This window comes from Equus quagga, chromosome 3, assembly GCF_021613505.1.
Source record: "Equus quagga isolate Etosha38 chromosome 3, UCLA_HA_Equagga_1.0, whole genome shotgun sequence".
Lineage (NCBI taxonomy): Eukaryota > Metazoa > Chordata > Mammalia > Perissodactyla > Equidae > Equus > Equus quagga.
In genome coordinates this window covers 87338149-87365756 of record NC_060269.1, presented here as the reverse complement: position 1 = coordinate 87365756, position 27608 = coordinate 87338149, and the positions used below count along the sequence as shown (strand labels likewise).

Here is a 27608-nt window from a genome sequence, read left to right as displayed (position 1 = left end):
TAGTAGCACAGGAAATATACACACTTCCTTGATTTTAAATCTACACTGCATAAGTATTTAGCCAACTTGTTCCTTGTTATACTCCTTTCAGCACCTGAAATCTACTTTAAGAACCTTTTTATAACCGTGTAGCAAGAGTGCACGTAACGTACAAAGACTCAAAGTCTTTTATTTCACATAGTATGTAATCCATCTGGTTTAAAGTCAAATTCTTCATTAAATTTTATAAATCTTGGAAATTTTGAATATCCCAAGTAAAGTTTACCAAATACTAAATACCTTGATTTTTTTTTTTTAATTTTTAGCACAGATTATCTTACCCTCAAGTTTAAAACATTATCATACCCGGAGATTTTAAAAATATGAATTTTTTTCTTCAGTCAGAGACAATATGCTGCTTTAACCAAGAAAACTTCAAGGAATCCCACCTTGTACTATTTGACACTTTTCCCAGAATTACTGATAGCATTACTTTCTTCTGCAAACGCTTAAACATTTACAAGTTCCACTCTCACATCAAATACAGTTCTTCGAAGGACAACATAATCTCAATTCCTCCAGAATGCTTAGTTAACTAAGTAGAATAAAACTGTACATTTTTAAATACTTATTTTTACTAAAATCTCAATATTTACTTAAAGGTTATAAAATATTGTAAACTCTATTTGTAATAAAACATGCTCCACAAATATAAACAATTAAACATATCTTAATCAGCTAGTTAGATGCATGTAAGTTTCTAATTCACTGATCTCTTAGTTCCACACTTTTTCATATGATTACCATTACAGAGATTTTTAAAACACATTTAATCTAGACACTAAATTGCGTCATTGTATTACAATTTCTTTTAAGGAGGAAGCCATCACTGTGTTATAAAGAGGAAGATGCCTTTTACTATCCACAGCCTGTTACCATGGACAAGGACAAGGTCCTGAGCTTGCTCCAGAGCAGCAGCAAAAGAGAGCCCAGTCTGGGGCTTACAACAGAGTCTGCTCCTCTCCTCGCTGCCTGTTCTTATCACCTGCTCTCCACTGCACCATCTGCCACACCCCTATGCAGAGATCCTGAGTCACAAATTTGCCTTGTCTTCTCCTAGTTTTGCTGAATAACCTCATTCTCTGGTCTTTACAGGTCACCTCATTTCTACTTTCCCAAAATGAAAAAATAAATATATAAATAAAGCACTCTTTGGGGAAAACCCATATTTTACCAGTATCTTCTATTATTTTTAAATGCAGCTATACCCAAAGTTTATAAATATCATAAGCAACGTAGTGGGTAAAACAATGAAATCTTTTTTGGATAGGACTGACAGAAGCATCTATTTTCTAGACTTTTAATTTAGCAGAATTTTACATCCCTAATTCAGCAAAGTTCAGTTATAGTGGGCCACCAGAGCGAACACACAGGAACATATATGTACACATCTATGTATCAGTGTGCGTACATATGTGTCCTTATCTCTTTTTTTTTATGCTGAGAAAGATTCACAGCTAACATCTGTTGTCAATCTTCCTCTGTTTTTACTTTTTTTTGGGGGGGGCGGGGGGCTTGAGGAAGGTTAGACCTGAGCTAACATCTGTGCCAATCTTCCTCTACTTTATATGTGGATTGCTGCCACAGCATGGCTGATGAGCAGTGTAGGTCAGCATCCGGGATCCAAACCCACAAACCCTGGGCCACCAAAGCAGGGTGTGCTGAACTTAACCACTACACCACAGGGCCAGCCCTGTCCTTATCTCTTAAAATGAGCATCTAGATGTATGAGAATTCACATAAAGGTATGTTGTGTTGTGTTGTTCAGAATAATCACTGTCTTTCCATGGGAATTAAGACAATAATAATATGGCACGTATTTTCAGTTTCTTTGGGTTCAAATAGAAGTTCATGAGAAGCTCAGGTACCTGCTAACTTAATTACCTCCTCATTCTAAGAGATTTACAAGCTCCCCACAAGCCAATCAAAAGAAGATGCAAGCAGCAGGCTTTCAAGACAAATTTCATCCTTGTCATTACTCTTCCCTCCCTGCTCCTTCACACATGAGGGACACTCTGGGACAGACTAAGAGAAGCCACAGGGATCACTGCTAAGGAGTTTGCCTTCATCTCTTTTTGTTAATTTGACGTAGTCATAGTGATGGATTAGCATTTTGAATTTATTGTCAAAATCTTAAGCTAAGTAAAATTTTAAATAAACTTGTTGGTGTTCCTTCTGGGTACCAACTGATCATGTGTAGAAACTGTATCCTATTCATCTTCATCCTAAAATTACAGCACAATGCCTAGCATATAGCAGATAATAAATATTTGTTGAATGAATAGTAGTTTGAAAAAAATTACCAGAGAGAAAACAAATTTTGACAAGCAGTTTATCATTATGGTGAATGACCCATAAATAAATCTACAAATGCAAAGATAGTATGCAGGTCACTATATATGTCTTAAACATCTGCAATAACTACTAACCTTTATGGGGAAGCCAGGAAGGGAGGGATGAAGACAATAAGAAGAACAATGCCTTCCTCTCTCAAGTTTGACTTAAACCTCCAGGAAAGTTCTTAAAATCAAAGATATTTTATAGCCTTTCTCAAGCCCTCAGCAAAGCACAAGCCAGAAAAACAGGCTTTTCCAAAAGGGAAGATAATTCCATATATGGCAGACAGCAGCCAAAACAGAGAAGGAACACCCACTTCCTCACTTGGTGGCACACAGGCAAGACACAAAACACAGAGCAGACTTGGTGATTTTCTTTTAATACAGGAAATTTCTTGAACATGGTGTCTGGCCATGTTCAAGTCTGAATATGATTAGAGTCCCCTCTGCGTACTTATATCAGCCTGTAAACTCAAGAGAACAGTCTCATCAGAACAAGCCAGACTGGGGAAAAAAAACAAAAACGCAACTCTCTTTCTGACTGTTAGAAAAGGACGCTAAGAGGCACCCCACAAGTGCGCAGGTGTTCCCTCACTCTCAGGGTCAGTCACTGGACTGAAAAGAAAAGCGTTCTCAGTGCCCTGTCTTCACATAACCAAGAATACTAAGAATGCCCTCAAGCAAACAGTCCGCTGAGTTCCTTTAACAGGGGAAGGTTCGTGCACTTTTTGTTAAGAGCAACAAATCAATCGTGAAATGAACCTCCTGAAAAATGTTTTATCGTGACTGTGAGGAAATGTACAACGTGACAGATGATTCAGCAAGCCTAATTATCTACAAGGCTGTTGAGGATGGAAAAAGCTGCACCAAAATGATTCTTTAACAGGTTTTCCTTATGCTTTTCCTGGGTTTGTAACTAAAATTCCCTTAATCGTTAGCTGTATCTTTTGTCATTAATCTTTGCTTTCTCCTCCCTTTTCATTTACGAATGCCTAAATGGGACTTTTAAGTTACTAACTGATAAACTTACGTTTTTTCCCCTAAAAATGTATGTTGAGCCCAAATAGCAAAGATCTACTTATGGCACAAATGGGTTTTTTTTCCTTCAAACAATATTCAAATGTACTATGAATGTTTCAAAAAACACAAACTAGACGTACAACAAAATTGAGTATTAAACCAATAAAACCTTACATTTAAATACATTTTAAATTTTAAAAGATTTAGTAAAACTTTCGGTAAACTTTATTTTAAATAAAACTTTACATTAAATGTAACTTTACATTTAAGTGCATTATTTTATAAATCATTCTCCCTCATCAGGAAGATTTTTTTTTAATTATTCTAAAAAAATGTCACAAGCTTGTCGAACTCATGCTGTAAATTTAAGATAGGGAAAGAAAAAACTTGTGGAATCAACACATCTTTGAGATTCGGTTAAAAAAAAAGTATTCTCAGTAATCTCAGCTCTCTGTAACGAAAAAGGAAAGAACCAAATTACATAGAATTTTAGAAAACACACTCTAGTCCACCTTTGTACGGGGGTACGGGCTGTGGTTTGACACAGTACAGTACCAGCGTGGCATTTATGACATTTTCCTGTGCCCTACCTTCCCGCAGAGAAATAGGCCAGTTCATCCTGTAACTTTCCACAAAGTCGTTCAGAGGAGCTCCTTAGTAACCCGGAGGTCATAGCAGGTATGGTGGTCCGTCTGACCTTCTAGACAAAAGCCTAGCGTCAAAATGAAACCTGACTTGAAGTTAAGGAAAAGTAATTTGGGGGGAAACTTTCCCCAGGCAATCCTCGCCATCTTTAATTTTAGAGAAATAAATGGAAGGAAGTGAGCGAATGGAGTGAAATGTACTGAATGATGATTATCATTTATCGTGAGTGAGTGCGCTCCATTTACGTCTGGTTAAAATTTATAATGTATTTGTTCCCAGGTTCTCAAGACAGAAGTCATAAATCAGTATGCTTCTGGCCATAGGTTTTGCATCCAAATTTAATGCTGCTGACTGATGGGTAATGGTAACCAACTAATCACTAAATAGCTATAGAGATTTTAAGAAAGCAATAAATTCCATAATTTATCATCAAGGATTGTTTATAATTATTTTAGGCCGTACTTGCCTTCTTCTAGAAAAAAACAGTTTCTCAAATTTATTCCTCTCATAGAGAAGGTTTCTCTGCTCTACCTTCACACCAAGTCGTTTCCATGACTTTCTCCCTATCCCGAGTCTGTCATCTAGAATTCCCAACTCCCCACCTCCTCTCTCCTCAGCTGCCCAGCCAAACTGCTGGACAGCGTCATCTACACTTGCTGTCTTCATTTCCTCATCTCCCCATAGGTCCTCAACCCGCTGAGATGTGTCTTCTCAGACCACCAAAACAGCAAACAAGTTCTCATTAACGGCAAATGTCATTAAACCTAATGGACAACTTTTAGCCCTGATCTGCCTTAGCACCTGGGCAGAAACACTGCTGATGACTCCCTCTCTTCCCAGAGTTTCTGGACAGCACGTCTCTATGCCTTTCAGAAGAATATAGAGAAAAAGCCACAAACTCTGAAGTCAGAATGCCTACATTTAAATTGGCTCTGCCATACACTGGCTGTGTGACAGTCTGTAAGCCACTTAACCTCTCTGGGACTCGTACATTTTTCATCTGTAAAATCAGGGATAACAGCAGTACCAACTTCTCTCGAGAGGAGTAAATTGATTTTATATATGTAAAAGCACATAAAACAGTGCCAGGCACAGAGTCAGTGTCATACACATTTTAGCCTTTTTCATTTTTATTATTGTTTTCCTCCTACTTCTCTAGTCACTCCTTCTCTGTTGGTATTCATCAAGACTTTTTCCTAGATTCCCTCTTCCCCCAAGCTACAGTGTCCTTCTTGTGGATGAAGCCTAAACATAATCTCCAGCCCACATGTATTTCTTAAACTTTAAGCATACATATGCAACTGCCTACTGGATAGCTCAAATTCCACACGTCCACAGCTGAAGTCGTCTTCCTGCCAAGACTGCTCCTCCTCCAGTGTTCCTTTTCTCTAAAATTGCAACCGCCACCCACACAGTCATCCAAGCCCGAAGCCAAGAGTGATGTCTGCCTCTGTCATTCCCCTCATCTTCCAAATGCAAACAAGTCCTTCAGATTCTCCCGACCTCCTACAGACCCCTTGAACACATCCCCTTCTCTCTAGCCCTGCAGCAACTAGTCCAGGCCACCGCTGTGTCGCTCCCTGACCACCGCAACAGCCTCCTTGCGTCTTCACTGTGAGTCTTACCCTTCTCTAAACAATTTCCACATGCAAAGGAAGCGTTCTTCTAACCCTCAAACCTGACCATGCCGCCGACCCTTTGCTTAAAACTCTTCCACATCATATTCCACAGCACACCAAGCTCTTCCTAATAGAATCTGGCCCCCGCATATTTACTCAAGGAGACTTTCTCTGACACCTAAAATTACGTTCAGTACCCTTGTCATAAGCTCACAAAAAATGCTGTAGCCTCTCCGAGAATATTTCTCATATTTTATTAAAATACTTAAAGTAAACATACAGATAAATTATATAATTACAAACTGTGATACCTGCTACTAACAGAAATGTCTGTGTCCCTCACCAGACTATGATCCCAGGAGGACAAGACCTTTTCTGAGCTCAGTGTCTAGAAGAAGAGGCACTCAAAAATACAGATATATGCATGTACATAAATCCATAGAAAAATATTGATATCATCAATGCTAACAGGAAGACGTAGGAGGGAAGGGGGAGGGAGAAAGACAGCCTAATTTCCTGCCGACACTCACCTGTTAGATTCTCTAAGGAGCTTGACTGTCAAGGCCCACCTCCACACACCAACCCCGCCCCTCCAACGTCCTCTCCATAGCTTTGATGCAGTGAAAGGTGATCCATAAAATGCCTGGGATATGTTTGATTTGGTCAACAAATACGAATGATTTGTTGTTTGTGTTAGACTGTGCTAGGTATTGAACTCTACTCAAATTAAAAGATCAAGAAGTTCTTAGGAGCTAAAGCTAAATGCTGTTTATATCAAACATGTTCAAGACATTGGTATACAAACACTACGTGAAAAATGATTTTTAAAGTTTAAAATCTGTCCATAACAATCCTGCCTTAGAGTGTAAGGTAACAAACAACAAGCGGATAATGTTGCTGTTGACAGAAATGACAGGCTAAAAACAAGTTGGTTTTTTAAAAAATCATTTTGCTTTTTATCTTCTTGCTCTCTCTCTCACCCTCTCTTTTTCGATCTCTTACCCTTTCTCTCCCTCTGCAATAGATAATACATTACATTATTCATATACTGTCAGAGATACCCCCCTGAATTCAAAATTAGTCAAAAGAAATCAAACCACAATCAACAGATTTTTTTAATATAAGAAGAAAAGCATAATTCAGGTTCAAATCAGTATAAGATCAAATAATAAATGAACAGATAAGGAAATGCCATACAATAACCTTTAGAAAATAACTAGAACATGAAATTACTTCTATAAATTAATATCAGATAATTCCTAAGTAAGGATAGAATCAATTTCATGGAAGAGAAATACTTTTTTAAAAAGTTTTAAATTGTTTTCTTTTAAATTAGTGGTATGTGTACTTTGGGGGAGCTCAACCATTGTGACTAACCCAGAAGGTGGTCTTAACTGTTTAAGATCTGGTCTTAGTGGAATTTAACATTTTAACTTAAGCTTGACAACTCTACTTTCTCCTATAAGTGACTCTTGAGAACTGTTTGGGGGTTCTATCAAGCAATTAGGGCTACCTACAGACCCTTGAATAGAGGGTCTTATCCAGGAAGATAAGACTTAGAGCACTTATCCACGAAGTGCCTCCACTTTCATAAGCATCCACCTTTAGAAGGGACAAACACAGAATCATGAAGAGAGGAGGAACTCACGCCTAGGAGGATATATCAAGTAAAGCCTTTGCTCAGTGACTCTCCAGGGAAGCCTTCCGTGGTCACCATATCCAAAATTGTAACCCTCCACCATACTCCCTGATCCATTTTCCTGCTTTACTATTCTCTTTGACCATTTCCACCAACCAATATATAACATATTTTATTGTTCATCTTGTTTATTGTCTGTCTCCTTCAACCAGAACATAAGCTCATGAAGTCAGAGATGATTTTTTAATCCATTGTATTCATTACTGTATCCCCACAGCTGGAACAGGATCTGACACATGGTAGTGTTGAATAAATATTCTTTTAATGAATAAATAAAATAAAATCTTATCTTGGAATCAATGTGGTAACTAACGGTACATCTAGATTACCTTTATCTCCACATGGTAAATGTAATGTAGCTAGGGGTCTTGCCATAGATTAAATTTAGAAACAGTTTTCTGTTGATAGTGATGGAGAATGATCATCACTTTGATCACCTGAGAAAGACAAATCACATCTGAATCACTTTAGATGAACTCCTCAGAAACTTCTCAAGGTCTCTAACCACATTTCAATGAGTGGATATCCAAAAGAAGGTGTGTAATAAGTCCCTTTGTGTTTGAGAGTCATAAAAAAGAAACTGCCTCACACAGAGAGAGAATGGGGAAATGGAAAGTGGTGAGAATTCTGGGTCCTTAAGATGATGGACACCTGTACCCAACACAATCGGATAATCCAGACCCAGTTTGCAACCCAGGAAGAGGAACTATGGCGTGCCTGGATCAAGGGCTGGAGTATAGCACCCAGTTAATCTGCCATTGCCACTCCACACATAAAGAAAGAAAATGTTGCTCTCTAACTCTCTTTGTCACCATGTGAATCCAATGTGTCCACCATGTGTATATGGAACCCAAGCTTTGATGCTGGGAGTGGGCTGAGACCAACTGAATATCATCTAGAATCCTCTACCTAGCACTCAAGCCCCCATTGATTTGCCCAAATATTCCAATACTATCAGACTGGTGATTTTATCCTTAGCATATAAGCTTTTCCAATGTCTATCTATTTGCCTTTTTCCAACAGCCCAATTGCTCAAATACTGATTTCCTCCAATCCAACCCACAGTTTCCTTAACATACAAGGCAAGACCTTCTCTTCTCCTTGTCTTCTTTCACTAATTCCATTATTCTCTTCTTCCCACAATGCCTATGGAAATTATTTTTTTAATCTTATATTTGCAGAGACATTGAGAATATGCAAAGCACATTCACACGCATGCTGTCACTTGTGTAAGTAAACACAGAGTGGTATTTTATATACACATTTTTTCTTGCACTCTCCAGCCCTACACCCTTTCCACAGCTCTTCCCAATCCTAGTGGGGGGTCACCCAGGAGTATATATACCAATGAGGATGAAAATGAAATTAACTTATTTTATTCTATTGAAAAGTACCTCAGGGCATTTGCTATGATAACAACTAAGTTTCTTTTGTTATTTCAATAACGAAACTGTTTGGTAATGATCCAAAGCAAACCAACCTTTTCCAAAGTTTTCAGTGTTATAAGAATAATAACAAAATTTAATTCTTTGCTTTAGCCAGACACTGTATTAAAATGTTTTTACATTCAATTCTCTCAAAAACTATGGGGCATGTATTACATGCCCATTTTATGGATAAAGAAACTAAGTCTTAAAAGCATTAACTGATTGCTCAATGTCAAGTTGGAAATTCAGATCTGATCTGTCTGACTAGAAAGCGGCAGCCCTTGGGCGCCAGGCTCTGCAGTCAAGCTATTGTATTACACAGGGCGTAGGAGCAGGGCTGCAAAACAGGCCAAGGGCATCGCAACTCTCACCAAGGACACACCCAGTACAAAGCACAAGAAAATAACACTTAAAAACATTAAAAACAAATAGATAAAGAGCAAATGTGGGCCATTGCTTGGGGCCTAAAACAGGGTCATGCAGTGACTAAGGCCAGCAGCGGGAAAATGGAGAAGTTGAAGCTAAATAAGACCAGAAATCTTCCTGTCAACCCTGCTCTCACCTCACCTCCAAGACAGTAAGGTCTTATCTTGGGCAAGAAGTACTGGAAGCTTCCTTTCCACACACAACCAAAGAGACTCCAGGTTCCCCCTTCATGACACTGACTCACCTTTTTTCCTTCTTTAGTGCTACTCACTAATCATTTTAACCCGGTTTATCTGATCAAATGAATAGAGTTAGGGTTTGAAAGAGGGTAAAAGACAGTGAAAGCCTCACTCGTTAGCCTAACAGTCTTATTTCACTCTCCAGACATTATATTCAACTTTTTTTCTTTATTTCCATAAATAAAGAGGCAATAAAGTATAATGCATAAATGAACAGATTCTGCTCTGCCACTCACTAACTGCGGGACCTTGAACATGTTGTTTAACCTCTCTGTGCCTCGATTTACTCATCTGTAAAATGGGCAGAATGATAGTTCCAACCTCATTGTGAGGTATTGCAAAGAATAAATGAAATAATGTATGCGACGTACTTGGGATATTGCCTGGCTCAAAGTAAGTTCTCTATAAGTATTTATGATTATAATTACAATAAAATACATGTGTCATAAGGATCATTGAATAATAGCTAATATTCAATGAAAATTATGCTAACTAGTTTCCATTTATTCTTCACATAAAACCCACAAAGTAGGTACTATCGCTGTCCCAATTAAAAATGAAACAGAGGCTCAGAGAGGTGATGGAGGAGTCCAAAATTACCCAAGCAGTAAGTTACAGATTTAGGACTCAAGTCCAGCAGTCTGATTCCAGAATCAGGCTCTTAAGCACCACGCTATTTCAGGTGGGTAATACCTACTTGCTACTAGGTATTGAAGTTCTGTTCTGTGCCAGGCATTGTTCTAATAACTACATCTCTTACATCTTGTATCTCTTGTGAAAATTAATTGAAATTCTCACAACTACCTTATGAGATAGATGCTTTTATTGTTCCCATTTTACAGATGAGAAAACCGAGACACCAGGCATTAGGGAACATGGCCAAGATCACACAACTACCAGATAGCTAAAGGAAGTGTTCTCCATACTGAGAGGTAGATAAAGCCAAGGAGCTACATTTAAATCTCAGTGATCTAATATCAGACTGAGTATCACATTTTCAAAAAAGAAACTCCCTTCTGGTATATTCACCTAAACAACGTGTAAGCCAGAATGACTGGGCAGACACTCAACACTGGAATCATAAAAGAAGGAACTGATTAAATGCTAATGTATTCTGGTTTGCCTTACTACTCAATCATTGTCCCACCTCTAATAGCAGCTGTTTTCAATAGCCATTTTCACTCCATCCTCTACAATCAGAATAGATTCACTATTAACAAATATGGATCAACTTTTCATAGGAAGCAAGACCATTGCCTTCATTTGGCCCCTATGCCATAGAAGTTAGAGATAATGTAGAGAGAGATGGTGGATGAATACTCAGTCCCCAGAACTATGACAAGAGGAGAATCCACCAATGATGTATTTGGCCAAAACTCACAGGAATTTATAAGCATCACTTATCAGTAGTGATGGATAACGACTGATTGGGTGCTGAGCAAAACCACAGTAGTCCAATAACTCTTGAAGTACTTACACAAATTAGAAAAACAAGCTTTGGTTTGGTGAGCAGAGCACAGGTGTGGTTGCAGCCCTGACCACCCACTGAGTCTCAACACTATCCACCCAGGGTTTGGTGTATGTTCCAAACAGACCTCAACGGATCTGAGCTAAAAGGGAAGGTGCCCTTAAAAGTCCAGGGAGACAAGACATGATCAACAGCAGGGACAGAAACATACTGTTACAGATCTTGAGAACAGATTGTATAAAATACAAGGGTCTAGAAGGAAGATGGCAAGAACATTTTCTTTACAGGAAGGTTGTGTGGGAGGATATCAATGTGCCATGGAAAATAATACCAGTCAGATGGTTAGAACAAGTTATTGGATCCCTTATATTCACAACAGAATTAAATACTTGATTTGCTAGGCAAAAGAAAGCCCAATAGGAATATATATAAAGGGATGATACATAAAATTTAAGATTTGAGAGATTCTTCAGAATGTTGTTCTAGGTAAAGAAAAGGCTGATGATCAATTACATGGTCATAAATTAGCTATTAGGAGACAAATAATTAATTCACAAGGTATGAGACAGGATCTTGATAGGAAAGAAGACATGTCAATAATAATGGTAATAAATTTGACCCAAAACAAAACATGGCAGTTACTGAGCACTTAATGCCATGTGCTTTGCACTCATTACTTTCACAACTGCCTTATAAGATCAGCACCGCTATTAGTACCGCTTTACAGACGAGGAAACTGAGGCTTAAGAGCTGATGTAACTTAACCAGGGTCTCATATGAAGTATAGAATTTGGGTTTAAATCCAGGCAGTCTGACTCTGGAGTTTGCATTCTTGACCACTGTACTATATCGGTTTGTGTGACACTGATGGAAGTCACCATAATCAACAAGCACACAGATGCAAGTACTGGGGCCATCTCCACTTGCATAGAGAGAAGTCAGGATAATGAGGTCCCTGATAGCAATGGAAAACCTGACCAGAATAGAGTGATGGAAATAATGCACTAAAATGAAATTCAGATACTTTTAAAATGACTTCTCTACTAACCAGGAAAATAGTTTACGAAAAGTAAGATTCATAAGAAACAAAGTGAAACGGACTTCCATGCCTGGTTTCATCTTCCCACTTTGGAATTGACAGAGAACAGGTTTGCTGTGTAGGCATGTTGCGGTAATGACTTTACTATTATTAAGAGTGACAACGGTTCCAGGCAGTATTTCTTATTTACATAGCAGCCTTCAACACAGGAGCAAAAGCACCTGGCAAACATTCTCATTTTTATTATTGATGGCTTAGATTAATAGAGCGCCTTTCTGTCAAAGAGCTCATTAATCCTTACATGGACTCTTGTGACACAAATAGGCAAGCAATCCATTTCTACATTTTACATATGGAGAAACCAAAGCCCAAGGACCTGAGTATAAGTGCTTAGTAATACTGTGGCTGGGCATACAGTGAAATCATAAAGAACCAGCATTCCCCTTCCTTGCTGACTGAAGCCCTGTCTCTTTTACAACTTCTTCCTCCAAATTACCTGAAACCTGGATGTCTTCTCCATCTTCTGGATTCCTCTCCACTGATTCTTACTGCCTCTCCTTCAAGCTAGATTCTCATTCCCTCCCTCTCTCCAATTGCTCACCCTGCATCCATTTTTCTCCTCTCCAAACTGCTCTCAACATTGCTGCCAGTTGAAATCATTTTCCTAAACCTGCTCAGAAAACACCAGTAGCTCTTCATTGTCTGTAGAAACAGACCCAAATTCCTTCAGAGATCATTCCTGACCTCCCTTAGTCTGGGCCCAATCTATTTCCCAGCCATATCCCTGACTGCCGTCTCCTCTGAACTCCAAGCACACTCTGCTCCTTGCTCATTCTATTCCCTCTTCTAGAATTAACCTTTCCAGCTCTAACACTAACTACCAAAATCATCTTCACCATTCCACTCCAACGCCATCTCCTCCATGAATCCCTTCTAATCCCTCAGGTGAAAATGGCTGCTCCCTCCAACTCCACAACACACATTTAACCTTTTATTTGTAGCACTCACCATATTCTACCTAGGACTGGAGTGACTTACGAAAACATGTCTGTCTTTGACTGTTTGATCATTGAGATTCACAGAGAGTCAACTATGCGTCAGGTCCTGTGACAGCTACTGGGTGAAAACGAGAAACAGATCTCTGCCTTCATGGAGGTTAGTCTCACAGCCTTTCCCGTCGAGAGGGCCTCCTCTGAACGACCAAACACTATTGTCTCAGTTTTTCCAAGGGTGGTACATAATTTGTACCATTCCAGGTGCATAAAAGAGATGTTAATTTGTTACATACAACACACGCTTTTTAGAGGTGGTTCTCAAAGTATATCGCTTACAATCCCCGAGGGTCCCTACGAGCCTTTCAGGGGGGTCCCTGAGGTCACAACTGATTCCAAATAATATTAAGAGATAGTTTCCATTTTCACTCATTCTCTCAAATGTACAGTGCAGTCTTCCTGAGGCTGCGTGATGTGTGATGTAACAACAGATTGAAGGCATAAGCAGATAAGAGAATTCAGCTGTCTTCTGTTAAACTGGTCATTAAACAGATTTGCAAAAATGTATAACAATGCCACTTTGTCACTAAATTATTTTTGTTTTGTAGAAAGTAGTTTTCATAAAATAAGTTATTTTATGTTAACATGTAATGGGTTTACTGCTGTTAATTCTTAAATGAATTACATAAACATGTTAAATTTATATCTTAATTCCTAATATGATAAATACCAATGAATATAACCCACATAAACAAAGGCTCTTTGCGTTTCTAAATAATTTTCAAGAGTGTAAAGGGATCATGAGACCACAAAGTCTGAGAAGTGCTGCCTTAGAGCTCTGAGACACCTGTCCTTCTGCGGAACCCCAAGTGAGAACGCCTGGGTGGTAGCCGAATCATTTGTAATGGCACTGTTCCCTGAACTCAACCTCTGCTAAAGCAACTATCCTATTGTGAGATTCATTTATTTATAAGTTTCTCCCCCTTCCCTCCCCACTGAGGCCGGGGTTTGGTAGTGAGCTGCTTGAGGACAGAGACCAAATAGAATGTATCTGTGCTGCTGCCGCACCTAGCACAGAGCGGGCAGCCAGTGAATATTTGAGGGCGAAAGGAAAGAAGGAAGGGAGGGAGGGAGGATCGGAGGGAGAGTGGGAGGGAGAAAGGGAAGAACCGTGTCTTCTTCATTCTCCTAAGACTCTTCCATAGCAATGTGCCCATCGAAAACATCTGGTAACCTTCATGTAAATGGCTTGTATCAGTAAGATACCTAAACCGATCAAGATACCAATAGTTTCACTTGGTTTGTTGGCAAATCCCAGCACAGCTTAGAAACCATGATTTTTAAAGGCAAATTTTAACATTCCTCTCATAAGTCAATCAACAAACAATTGTGCACATTAGTCCTTCAACAGCAGAGGATAATTTTAAAATAAAGAAAGACATGTATATGGGAAATAAATGCAGTCAATTTGGTTGCCTATGCATAAACTATCTTCCTTATGGATAATAAGTCTGAATGATTGGAAGTGATTTCCTATAACTAAAATATCTCTTGATTTAGAGTGACAATGGGTAGAATTAAGCTAAAGATATCAAAAGGAGGAGAGTTAAAGCAAAATTGGGCATTGACAGGTCTGTCTTCAAGACCCTTCTAAGCCGCCATCTGACCTAATCTTCATTGTCAACTGTCCATGAAGCAGCTTTTCATCCTCACGAAGTCCCTTCACTGGCCAAGGCTGCCCTCACCAAGGTACTCCACTTGGGCCTGGCCTTTGGGGTATTATCCCATATTTTAATTCAATCTGTACAATTTAATCCACATAATTTTCACAGTTAAAAAGAAATTTAAATACATCTGCCACAACTCCCTCATATATGGTTGAAGCTCAGCTAGGTTAAGAATTTCCTAAGGAAATATTAATTCAGACAGAGCTGGAATAAAGAAGGGGAATCTAACATCAAGGTCTCTTCCTTTTCCAGAGACTACACAATGAAAATTTTAAAATAATCTGCCAAACTCCTAACAAAGCACTCTCTTCCAGAGCAATCTTGACTCTGTCCCCATATAAAAGTCTTTCCTATATGCTCCCTTCCTTTAGCCTCCCGTGTCAATGCATTAAGACATTTATCCAAGTACGGATATTATCTAAGATTCAAAATCCATTATCAGCAATTCACACTTTCACTCAAGTTAGTTTATCAGGTTAGATAGCCAACCAATTTACTTGATAACATTTCTATTTTAATAGGAACAGTCTTCAACCAAAGCAGTAAGTGGGAATTTCACATATTATATCAGGTCCAGAAGCAGACAGCATTGAGAACCAGATGGTGTTTTGGCTCCCTAAAATATATACAGAGCTAGACATCTATACTCAGGACCAAGACTAGAAAAGAAGTTCAACATATGAGATTCGACTGCCTGTGACCTTCCACGTTGCTGACCTGAACCCTGGATGGCCAAGAGGATAGTCAACAGACACATGACAAGATATATTTGGCTGAAACTAATAAAAGATGAAAAATAGCTTAAATTAACTGCTTCTTACCCACTATTTTGCATAGCTTTTGCCTAACATATTTTATTCAATCTTTTTCGGGGAGAAAGGGAGTGCAATATTTTAAATCTGAATAAACTAAATTCCAAAGACTTATGCTGACTCTTAAGATTTATAAATGACCTTCTAAAGACCATAGTGTCAAGGTTATCCACTCTCAAATTTAAAGGAGCTTAAAAGTGGGTCTTAAGAATTTAAAGCACCAGCAAACCGCCTAAACCTTCCCAAAGGACAACTAGAAAGAAAACTTCGAAACATCTGGCATATATAATTTCTGGTATCAACACTATAAGTAATAGGTAATCATATGCAATGAATGGTGCTAAACTGTAGACTGGATTTTCCAACAAGACCAAAAGGTTTCTTATGTTAACCAAACTTTCATTGAGATCTATACTTTTATTTTAAAAGTAGTTCATCTGATACTGGTTATTGGAATACAGAGAATTCTTTATGAAGAATCTGAGACATGCTAAAATTTATGCTGACTCACTTTCAAATAAGCTCCAGGAAAATGCCAGCTTCTAAAGGTAACATTATTTTCCTGATCGGACATCAAATTACTTGGGACCTCTCAAATAGTGACAGTCTCAAATCCGTCGTCCTAGGAGATACAGCCCGAGGTTCCACCAATCAGTGGAAAGCCTCTAAAATTGTAAACAATATGAGGCCTACTTATGTTACTTTTACTAGGGTTAAATAGTTCTAAGGATTTCATTTCCCATCTTGGTAATTTGCAGCCATTGAGAAGCACACAGAGCAGCATATAATGATAAATTTCTGAATATTCTCTTATTAATCTCATTTGTAAGGTATTTGGTTCCACAAACCTGTTATGTTTATTTCTATGTCTTTTATTTTGATTGTGCTGTTATCATTTCTTAGGATCCCTGTTCTTACCCATACCTGAAATTCAAACCACATCAATGTTTTAAGGCTCCATTCAGGTCCAACTTTCGTCTTTAATACTGAGAAGGATACAACGTAGTGATAAAAAAGGAAGTGTTCCAGAGTTGGACTCCCTGGGCTTTTCCCTCACTATGACCAAGGGAAAGTTACTAAACCTCCTATGCTTCAGTTTCATCATTTGTAAAATAGAAATGCTCGGTAGGATTTCTGTGGGAATTAAAAGACTAAGCGCATGCAAAGCACTTTGAATAGTGCATGGCACGAAGTAATCACTCAATAAATGTTGTCCACTATTACAATCTTTATTATACCCCTCAGTCTTCCTGCATTTTCCCACACAACTATAGACTCATAATTCATAAGTACCTTAGAGGTCACTTAGTTCAACCTCCCACATAAAGTAGTATCATGTCTAAAGAGTCCTTAATATTTGGTCAACCATGAAGATGGTTAAATGTCTGCAGTGCGGGAAAGTTTACTACTTTTCAAAAAGCACAGACTTACAAACAGTCCAATAATCAGAAAGATCTTTCATGTATGGTGTCTACTTTTCTACTCACTGGTCTCATTTCTATCTCCTGCACAAATTCAAAACAAACTCGCATCCTCTCTACTCTTTCACACAATATTCTAAAGTGTCTCTGCCTAGTTAAGAGAACAGTAGGACACTTCATTTAGGAAAGTAGGACAAATTTTGGCAACATTTACTCAACAGCAACGGCAATAATAAAACTATATTGTTACACGAAAAATTAAGGTAATCTTTGCTTCTAAGTGATTTGGCAAATAGTATTCACAATTATCACCCAATCTGTTTAAATAAGACTGTAGACTCTGTCAGGCTGCTTTCCAGACTCTATCAAGAGGTATGACTTTGGTGCCTTTTTTGTAGTCTAGTTATTTCTCTACGAAGTCCATTTTGCTATTTTTTTTTTCTCCTTGTGATTTTCTTTTTCCTGCCTCTGCTTCTATCTTTCCATATCTATCTCTTGCTCTTTCTTCTTTCATTCGCCAAACAATCATTCAACAAACATTTATGCAGTACTACCAAGTATCAGGCACTGTGCTAGGCATAGAAAGTCAAAGATTTATCTGGCTCAAATTACTCACAGGATAAGGTAGAGAGAGAGATGCACAAACAGTTAAAAAGTCTGGTGGTAATGCACTCAGATAGATATACATAGACTACTACGAGAACACCAGGAAGGAATGTCTAATGGAAGGAGTGAGGAAGGCATCTGGAAGGAGACAACATCTGTTGAAGTCTAAAGTGAGTCTAAGCAGTACCTCTCAAACTCTAAACCACCTGAGAATCTTGTTGGAAAGATTCTGAGTCAGTAAATCTGGGTGGCACTCAAGATGCTGCCTTCCTTATCAAGCTCCCAGATGATGCCTATGCTGTTGGTCCCCAGACCATTCTTTGAATTGCAAAGGTCCTAAAAGATGACTACTGACTGACTAAGGATGGTGGGGTGAATACAGGCAGAATAGACAATGTGAAGTAAATCACACAGGTAACCAACATTTGAGTTTATGTGATGAGACTGAAACACATTGATGTCCCCAGGCAATTCGAGCAATCATCAGTTCCTAAACTGGGGGTGGGTGGGAGTGTGGTATATTTTAAGAAGAAGAGAATTTATTACATAGGCAATGGAGCACATCAGAGTGGGAAGGGCAGTTACAGGGCAACAACTGCAGATCAGATCTGGTGGTTTCGTTGGTAGGATCATGGGCAAGAAGGTAACATGCTAGGCTACACAAAATAAACCTGCTAACAATGATGACAAGGGCCTAATTTATGGCAGTAACAACAGATTTCTTTCAAAGGGAACTGACTTGAAAACTGCTCAGGAGATATATTAGGTTGACGGCATTGTCACTTAATAATTTAAAAATCAAGCAAGCTGTTATTTTGCATTATTTGCAGGTCTTTACAGGCCTATTCTTACTCTGACACTTGGTAACATGTGATCCTGAACAAGCCACTCAACCTCTTTTCACACCAGGTTCCACATTCTAAAAGAGTGAAGAGTTGACCCAAATAAACACTGCGGTCTCTTTAAATCCTAAAATTTATGATCCCACGAATTAAATTCATTTCTCATTGAATCATGGAATCATACAACGTAGTCTTAAAACCTACGCCAATACCTGGAATATAAATACCCATTGTATGACTAACATTGACTTTACCTAGCCAACAGCAATGAAAACTTGAGACTTTTTAACTCCTCCCTCTTCTTTACCCAAGACATCCATTACTGAGTCCAACTGCTTTGTCCTTATGTCCTACTAGTGATTCTTTGGTGTATGACATTATTTTTTTTTTCTTTTTTGCTGAAGAAGATTCGCCCTGAGCTAACATCCCTGCAAATCATCCTCTATTTTTAGTATGTGGGCTGCCAGCACAGCATGGCAGCCAACAAAGCAGTGTAGGTCCGTGCCCAGGAACCAAACCCCAGGCCGCTGAAGCAGAGCACACTGAACTTAATCTCTAGGCCACTGGGGCTGGCCCTACCTTTTAACTGGATTCCTGCAATAGCTCCTTAAGTGTTTTCTTTGGCTCCAACCTAATCCCCTTCCAAACGTTGTCCAAGAAATTGAAGAAGTCTGGAGTCACAAAGACCTAGGCTTGAATCCTAAATCCACTGTTTCTTAGTTGTACGATTGTCTGCAAGTTATTTAACCTCTCTAAACCTGAGTTTCCTTATCTCTAAATCATCTGGGTGATACGAAGATTTAACTTCTTATATAGTATAGCTTATAAAGTACTTAGCACAGTGCCTATTACACAATAAGAATTCAATAAGTGCTAGTCATTGTTTTGAAAGATAAATCTCATAAAGACTTGAGCAGGCCCTTCACAAAAGAGGAAAATCAAATGGCCAATAAAAAATGAAAACAAGTGTTTCTTCATGAGTAATCAGCAAAAAACACAAATCAATACTTCCATGAGCAAAATTATGTACCCACCAGACCAGCAAAATTCAAGAACTTATAAATCAAGTGTTGATGAGGATATAGAGTTTCTCATATATTGTTGATGGAATTCATGCAACCAATTGGGAAAAATATTTTGGCATTCTCTGGAAAATCTGAATGTGCACATACCCCAAAACTCAGTAGTTCCTTTCTTTGATATTTACCCTAGAGATACTTTTATACATATACACTAGAAGCTATGAGCAACAATATATATATAAAATATTATATATACTTAATAACTTAAATATACCAAATAAATATATTTATACATACAGAACTTTGGTTACATATATCTACATACGCACATATAAATATTATAGAAACAATCCAAATGGCCATCAACAGTAGAAGGGATAAGTAAATTTTGGTATATTCATGGAGTAGAATACTATACAAGTTATGAACAAACGACAAGCATCAACATGGAAGAATCTTACAATGTTTAGCAAAATCAAGTGATTAAGAACATATATACTATGATTACAAGATGGAAAATCTACAAAGAAAAGCAAGAGGATGTGTGCGACAAAAGACAAGGCAGTGGTTAGTGGTTACCTCTAGTGGGGAAGGAAAGCCTGTGATCTTAAGGCAGCACAGGGGGCTTACCAGGAGTCCAGTCCTTTGTATGAATGGTGGCGCTATGAGGTTTTCTGTATAATTACTCTTTAAACTGTCTTTGTTTTATACACTCTTCTATGTGTATGACGTATTTCATAATTTAAAAATAAATGTGATCATGTCATTCTCCTGCTTAAAATCTTTCCTAAGTTCCTCATTTTGGAATAAAATACAAACTCCTTAGCTTTGTCTGAGAGATCCTTCATGATACAGCTCCTGTTCCCTTCTTCAGCTTCATCTCTCCCATCCACATTTATGCCTCAGCGTAGTAGATGACACCTAGTGCCCCAAACAATCAAGGGCTCTCAAGCCTCTGGCCCATTGGAACAACGCTCGCCCTGTTACCCCTCCTCTAGCTAACTTCTCATTGTCCTTGACATCCAGCTGAAATGCCACTCTTCTGAGTGCCTTCCTTGACAAAGCCCCATCCCACCTGTGTTAGACATTCCCCCAGCATCCCACTTAACAGCGCTGTATAAGTACCACCTTCCTCAGAATATCTCTCTCCCTTTTAATGGCAGATTTGATCATGAGTGCCACACTCTTCAGACTGAAATCTCCTTTAAGGCAGATACTGTCTCTTTCATCTATCCCAAGAGCTAGGGATGATATCTACACCACAGATTCCCAATAAATGTTTGCTTAACGAATAAATGTTTAAGGTGAGGCAGTATATGTTTTCTACATCACTGGGGGTGACACATGACTCAAAATTCTAAGTTCGGCCATACAAAATTGCCCTTATTTTAGATCAAAAATGGTCGGTTACTGGCAATTATGTATGATTCCCTTTTATAACAAACACTTATTTAATACATGTTGATAACGTGCAGCATAGTGATGCTGTGATATCTGCTTTCTCAATATCATTGTAAGCAGACTGTGACGAAAATCATGATGTGAAATAAGTAGAGGGTTAATTTCATCAGTCTTCTGCAGTTATAGGTTATGCATTATTTCACATGACAGCCTACCTACCCAAAGTTATATAAGCCACTAAGCAAACGAAAAAGACATATTGATCACCAGTTCAAAACAGCTTCTTGTGGAGCCCTACAAGCACCACTGTCATACTCTATTTCTCAAAGATGTTATTTGACGGATTATAACTGCTTCATCTCTGCTGGAGTCTATTGATTATTGACTGTGGTGACTACGAAGCATCAAGTACTTGATTAAAAAAGATATTGTGCCTGTGTGTGCAGATATTTTAATAAAATAATAAGTTTTTTAAATTATCCCAACTAGATCCAGAGTAACTGGATCTATTTTTAATATTGTTTTTATTAAGCAAAAGGATTTGTAGGTTAAAATGTCCATAAATTGAGTTTTATAAAACTGTGATGTGATTTCTCTTCCTTTATTTCTAAAGGTCTGAAGAATATATATAATAAAAATATATATAAATTTACATACATATATATATATATATATTCCTGAAAGGAATTGAGCATTATAATTTAGCTCAGAACCAATTTTTCTGCTAGAGGGGATGAATTGGTAAAACATAGAATTGTGCTGCAAGTAATAAAAGCCACTGAAAAATACTGTGACCCAACTGTTACCCAACCTTATGAAATTATTCATTGCAGCCATTTTACATAGGCTGGTGTCACCCAGGGGGGTGGCATCACAGTGTCACACGAGTCACCAATGCACCTCAAGACTTCATGCTACTCTATGCGACATTAATAGCATTGCACCAGCAGTTAAACATTCTGTCCTTTTGATTTTTACTCCTTTAGTTGATATGACTTGGAGCAATATTTCTTCAGATCCATACACTAAGCCATATGCAATATTTAAATTGGTTATATGAATTACACGTTTCCTGCTAAGAAACACCTTTAAGTTTGCAACTCACCACTGCTTATACGATTTCTCATCTATAGGAAACAGGTCTAATTCAACAGCTCCTTGCATGAGTTGCCATAACGAAGATCTGAGATGGTCCTGCCGTTGGTGTTTCTCATGCTAGCCTAAAATCAAAGCAAAAACGCAGACGAGTTTGATTTTAACATTTAGATGGGAATTTCACTTGCACTTCGAAAACAAAAAGACCGACAAAGACAACTGGTGATGGGTGGTGGGGACGGGAATAGAACATCTCAAGGAGCTCACCCTGTTCAAATTTATCACAAGCATGAGGACTTTGATGTTACCAATACCAAAGTGGCTGGATATTGACAAATCTGAACATAAGCCCAATTAGTAATTGTTACTTTGGTTGATATGATATTTGTTTTGTGATATGGATTTGGTTTTGTGATACAAGGCACCCTACTCAACCTCAACTGGGACAGCTTCACTGTTACATGTTTGCACATTCTGCTTTCATATAAGATTTCACTGGAACAACAGGTTACATAGTAACTGATAAAAGGAGGGGAAGTTTGAAAACCTCTGATTTATGTGAAATAAAATAAAACTAAACTGAAATTGCTCTGAAGCTGGAAAGAGACTGTACATATGTTTTTCCATAATCTGATCTAGTTACAAAAATAGATTTGTAACTTCAAATTGTTCCTGTTACTTTTCGACATTATATTGGACCAGATTCTCCAAGACTGTGCCAGTTTCCAATGTTCTACCCATTATCAAACCATAAGTTTTGATTTCTAGTTTGGAAATTATGCTCACCATACCCAAAATAAACCTCTCTGCCCCAAATAAGAGTCCCTTTACTGGCCAAGTGCTTACAACTACGGCTAGGAATTCTTCCTCCATCACACTCTCCTGCCCCACGCCCCACTATCTCCCCCCCCACCACCACCACTGGCCATCCCATTGAGAACTCCAGTGTGACCTACCACCGTTTCAGGGCAGGTGAATTTCTTTCTCCTCTGAATTGCTATCACATTTATTGTCAAATCACTGATACGAGCCCTTGATCGTACACTATCTTTGTTATTTGACCTCATCTCGCTAAATGACTATACACTCCCAAATGGCAGAAACCATCAGTTACAGTTTCTCAACTCTTCCACCCATAGCACTTAGCAGAGACCTCTTTGCATGGGAGACATTCATTTAAAGAATATTAATTGTGTCCCTACTATGTGCCAGACATAGTCAGTGCTAACAGAGATTATAATTTAGTAGAGAATACAGGAAGCACAGGAATAGGCAATTACTGTGTCGCATGACAAGTGCTATGACAGAGGAGGTACAGACACTGAATAAACATCGCCAAATGAACGGACCTAAGAGCTTTACTTCACTATCGATGCTTTCAGACGCTATTTCCAATGTATGAGAAGAGGATAGTTACTTTAAGAAACTCATTTTCAGGAAGCACATGGAGCATGCAGGCCAATTAACACCCAAACTAACACCCAAAAACCAGGAGGCAGTTCTGCTTCTATGAAGACAAGTCGCTAAGGCGAATTTCTAATACTTTTAAGTCACCACTGGGTTGTGGGGTTTTTTCCTTTCTGACACACACACACACACACACACACACACACACACACAATGTGGCAGGCCATTTTCCCGTGCATATTCTGTGTGGGCCCCTCTGCAAATGCCTGGTTGCCCTGTAGGGGAACTTGGTTTGATACCCGCGCACCATACAGGGTTGGAGAGTAACTAGGAGTCAGAAATGATTCTAAGGAGCCTTCAGTCATTTCCTATTACATTCAAAACTTTAATTTTCATTCCTAGAAGCATGGGTTCTATAAGCCTAAGGGTTTTGAACCTCAAGGATAAGAACAGTGAGAAAGGCCATCATGGCCTGTTATGCATCCAAAACATCAATTCAACTAGAAAACCCTTTACCAAAAATAAGCATAAATTTGTGGTCCACTTTTCAAACCAAAAATGTTTCTTTTGATTTAAGGATTTTCAATATCTCCTGAGGTCTCCATTTAGAGTTTCTGCCAAGATTCACAACGAGAAACGAAGTTCCCTTCTATTAAATAGAGGGAAAACAAATTGTACCTAAAATATATAGAGACTTTTCATTTTCCCTGTCTTTGCCTTGATTTCCTCATAAGGATAAAATGTGCTTAAACTGAAAAATCTTTAGTCAAAACCTCACAACTTTGCTATGAAAAGATGTACAGATAGGTAAATTTCTGAAAATCCAAGCTCCAATTTTAAATTGCAATTTCTCTTTCAAACAATCAATATGCAGCATAATCTTTTATCTGAATCAGCAGCAGCATCTCACCTCAGACTTATGTAATGCAATGAAGATATCTAGTATGCTAAAGAAGCATCTCCCCCAGCAGTCTATAGGCCCAACTTTTTCCACAAGTCCTTGGTCCTCAGAAGACGGTGTAAGAGACGCTTGTGCAGAAGGAACGAAGCGCTCAGCCTGCAGCAAATACAGCATTGGACTCCTTTCCTGGCATCACTGGACACTTTGTGCCTCTTTCTGCATAAGGGTTGCAATGTCCAACCAAAAGCTTATGAGAGACTGTGAGAGGAAATAGCAGGGGCAATGGAGAAAGAATTTTAAATGTCAATCTGTTTACTTCGTCTAATTGAAGGAAGTCGCTCTTGCTTTGAGTCTGTTATTCTCATAAGCAACTAAGCAATCATTAGATTTGAACACACTGTTCCACGCAAAGTCGTTTAGCTACAAATGTGACCTGAAGCCAGAAGTAGAGCAGGCAGGGAGAGCATCTGTCCCCATCTTTAACACACAAGAAAACCCTCAATGTCTTTATCTTTTAACATCAGTATTAAAAGACTTTTCCCTAAGATTACATCCAAAGAAATAGATTCATTTACATAAAGCCACAATAAAAACAACAAAAAAAAACCCGTTAAATATGAGAGGCTTTCCCTTTAAATACAGGAGGCTTTTTCATTTTACTTAGATCAAGCAGATTCCTTTTGCTTACGATATTCCTAAAAGATACACTAACAAGGAAAATCCTATCAATTTTCCTGTAAATTTAAAAATATACGTATATTTTATAGCATCCACAATCAACTCTCAGTTCATTCTAACCTTGAAAAATACTGACCACGTACTATGAAACCATTAAATACTAATAGCTGCAGACGTACCAGACAATGACAGCAAAAACACACTCGGTCCCTCTGGGATCTGTTCACAAACAGCCCCTTCCAGCATGGGAAACACTTCACCCAGCAGCAGATGCTGTTCTGGGGCAAACAAGCAGGAAGCTGGAGGCAGCTGATCCTTCCACTCTACATACAATTCCTTACTGCCTCATCATCAGGAACCTTTTTATGGCAACTGTGAAGATTTTGTAACACCAGGGGCCCGTCAAATTAAAGATACTTTGCAAAAACAGGAGGGAGTGGTTATGCAAATGAGGAAGCACGAAGACTCTTTAATATCTAAGGTCATGCCACCTTTGTCATCTGCTTTTCTAGTTCTGTTATGGGGGAGAGAAAATCCAGTTTGCTCTCCATGATGAAATAAGCTGATCCAGGACTTTATGTCAATTTTAAGAGTGAGATCAAGGTAGAGAAGGGAATACATACCAGAGGCAGCAAAACTAACTGTCGGGCCCCTAAAATCCAATGGTTCCAAAGTGGAGACAGGAGCTTGTGAGCTCATTCATGAGCATCGCTGTCTATATTGACAATATATATGCTCACCTAAGGGAGAAAATTTACAGAAGCCTCTCTGAGAAGTGGTCATTCCTGCAACCATTTTTAACTCGTTGATCAGCATTCTGTGAGATTTTCCAGGGTCCGACAACTAGCAGACAGGGATAAAGGAAGGAATTGGACCTTGGACTGGCAATGCCTGGTGCACTGATGCCCATTTTCCTTCAGTCTGAACTGTGGCCTGTCCCAAATGACTTAGCCTGTCTCTTTCTAGTCTGTTCATCAAAGTTATCATCAACACACCAGAAGCAGGCAGGGCTGCTGTACAGACAGTGTCAGGCTCTGCAGCAAAGACAGCCCCTGTAAACAACCTTGTGGGTGCTTCAGAGCCGACTGCCATGGGATAAGCCCTTCTTTTCTGTGGCTAAACTGCAGTACCCTGGGAAGTTATGTCTTTAAGGGGGTCGAATCAGAGGCTCATTCTCTAAATTTGAATGGAGAGGGAGAAAAAAGAAATATACATATAATTTGCTTAAAATATCTCTAACCTTGATTTACTTGAAGATTTCCCAATAAATCACATTTACTTTGCTGCAGGCACAAATACATCAATTCTGATAAATATATTGCCATGCTCATTTCTGAGGATACATCTCTCTCCCCCTGCCCCAAAAGAGCTTTGACATTTCTAGGGGACACAGTATCCCAGCACAGAATACCTGGGAACCAGGCCATAAAAAAATAAATAAATAAAACGCTGCCTGCGGTGGCTAGGAGATGACTTTCTTAAAGAGCCCCCTCACCTAGGTGATTGCGGTGCCAATGTTTCCTCTCATCTCTAACCTGCCCCGTGTTCCTCTCCCCAGCCCAAATTTAGCCTAGAGTGTCTCTGCAAGAGTAATGCCATTAGTTTTGCAACTAAAATATATAAATGCCATTCCCTACTAAAATATGTAAATATGTCCCAAAAGATTTACTTAAGTTACACCTCTCAGGAAGTAAACAGAAATGCATACTTAAAGACATGATTTTATAATGTTTTATGGAACCCATAGCATTTCTTAGATATGAGACTGAGGTCAGCACAAGCACAGCTGTTGTCTTTCTCTCTGTCTCTCTCTCTGCCTCTATCTCTATTTTTGTTCTTCCCTTCTGTAGCTCTGCATTGGTCTAAAAGCCCCTGATCACAATAAGATCGCTCCCTCCCACCCTCTGCCAACCCTCACTCCAAACAGAAGGGTTTCAACACGCCGAAGTCTGGGGAGAGATGCTCCGCACAGAAGGAAAGGCTGGTGGCTTCTTGCCTCAGACGTAGTTCACTTCATTAACCTGCTTTCCACCCCATCTCTCTCCTCTCTCCCATGCTCACTCTCCCACCCCACCAGGAGCAATCAACAGACATCACCCCACCCTCCAAAAAACAGGTTAGAACCCAGAATGAGCAAAGAGCTACCTACCATTCCGTGCTTGAGAACTACGATCCTGATCCAGCAGTGTTTGCCCCAGAAATCCTCCCTACTTGTTTTTCATTAACCACATTCCAAATTGTAATAAGGAACAGATTTTTTGGAGGTGGGGAAATTGCTTAAAATTAATGATGGACAGGTGATTTCCAAGAAAACCCAACCTTAAAGTCACTCAAGCCCCTAGGAATTGAGGGGTGAGGAGAAAAACGAAAAATTGTAAAAATGAAAAAAGAAAAGAAAAAGGTAAGCATATAACAAGCACCACCAACCCCCATAAAAATAAAAAGAGAAGGGGAGGCTTAAAAAAAAAAAAAAGAAGAAGAAGAGTGGCTTGCTGAATCACCCTCTTTCACTGCCTGGAAACCATTGTGCAGCGTGATGCTGCCTGTACCATTGTGGAACCTACCAGAGGAGACGGACAGAGCGCTTGGGGAATGGGGTTGCTATGGCAACTGAAAGGAGCACACATGACGTCAAAGCCCAGAGAGGTCTAAGGAGGGGGAAGAGGGGAAAGGGAAAAGGAAAAAGTCTAAGTGCGGCTGCAGCTACTGTGTTTTCCGGGGAAACGAGGACCCCGCAAAATGGAAAG

The 27608-nt window shown here is 38.9% G+C and overlaps 1 protein-coding gene across 1 annotated transcript in view; it reads right to left on the bottom strand.

Moving 5' to 3' along the window:
• Positions 1-27258, bottom strand: part of MAPK10 (mitogen-activated protein kinase 10) — a 295415-nt gene extending 268157 nt beyond the window's left edge. The window contains exons 1-2 of the mRNA XM_046656779.1: positions 27011-27258; positions 21886-22000 (exon numbers count right to left, since the gene is read on the bottom strand). The gene's annotated coding sequence lies outside the window, so the exon portion shown is untranslated. The remainder of the gene's footprint in view (positions 1-21885; positions 22001-27010) is intronic.
• Between the last annotated feature and the right edge of the window lie 350 nt (positions 27259-27608).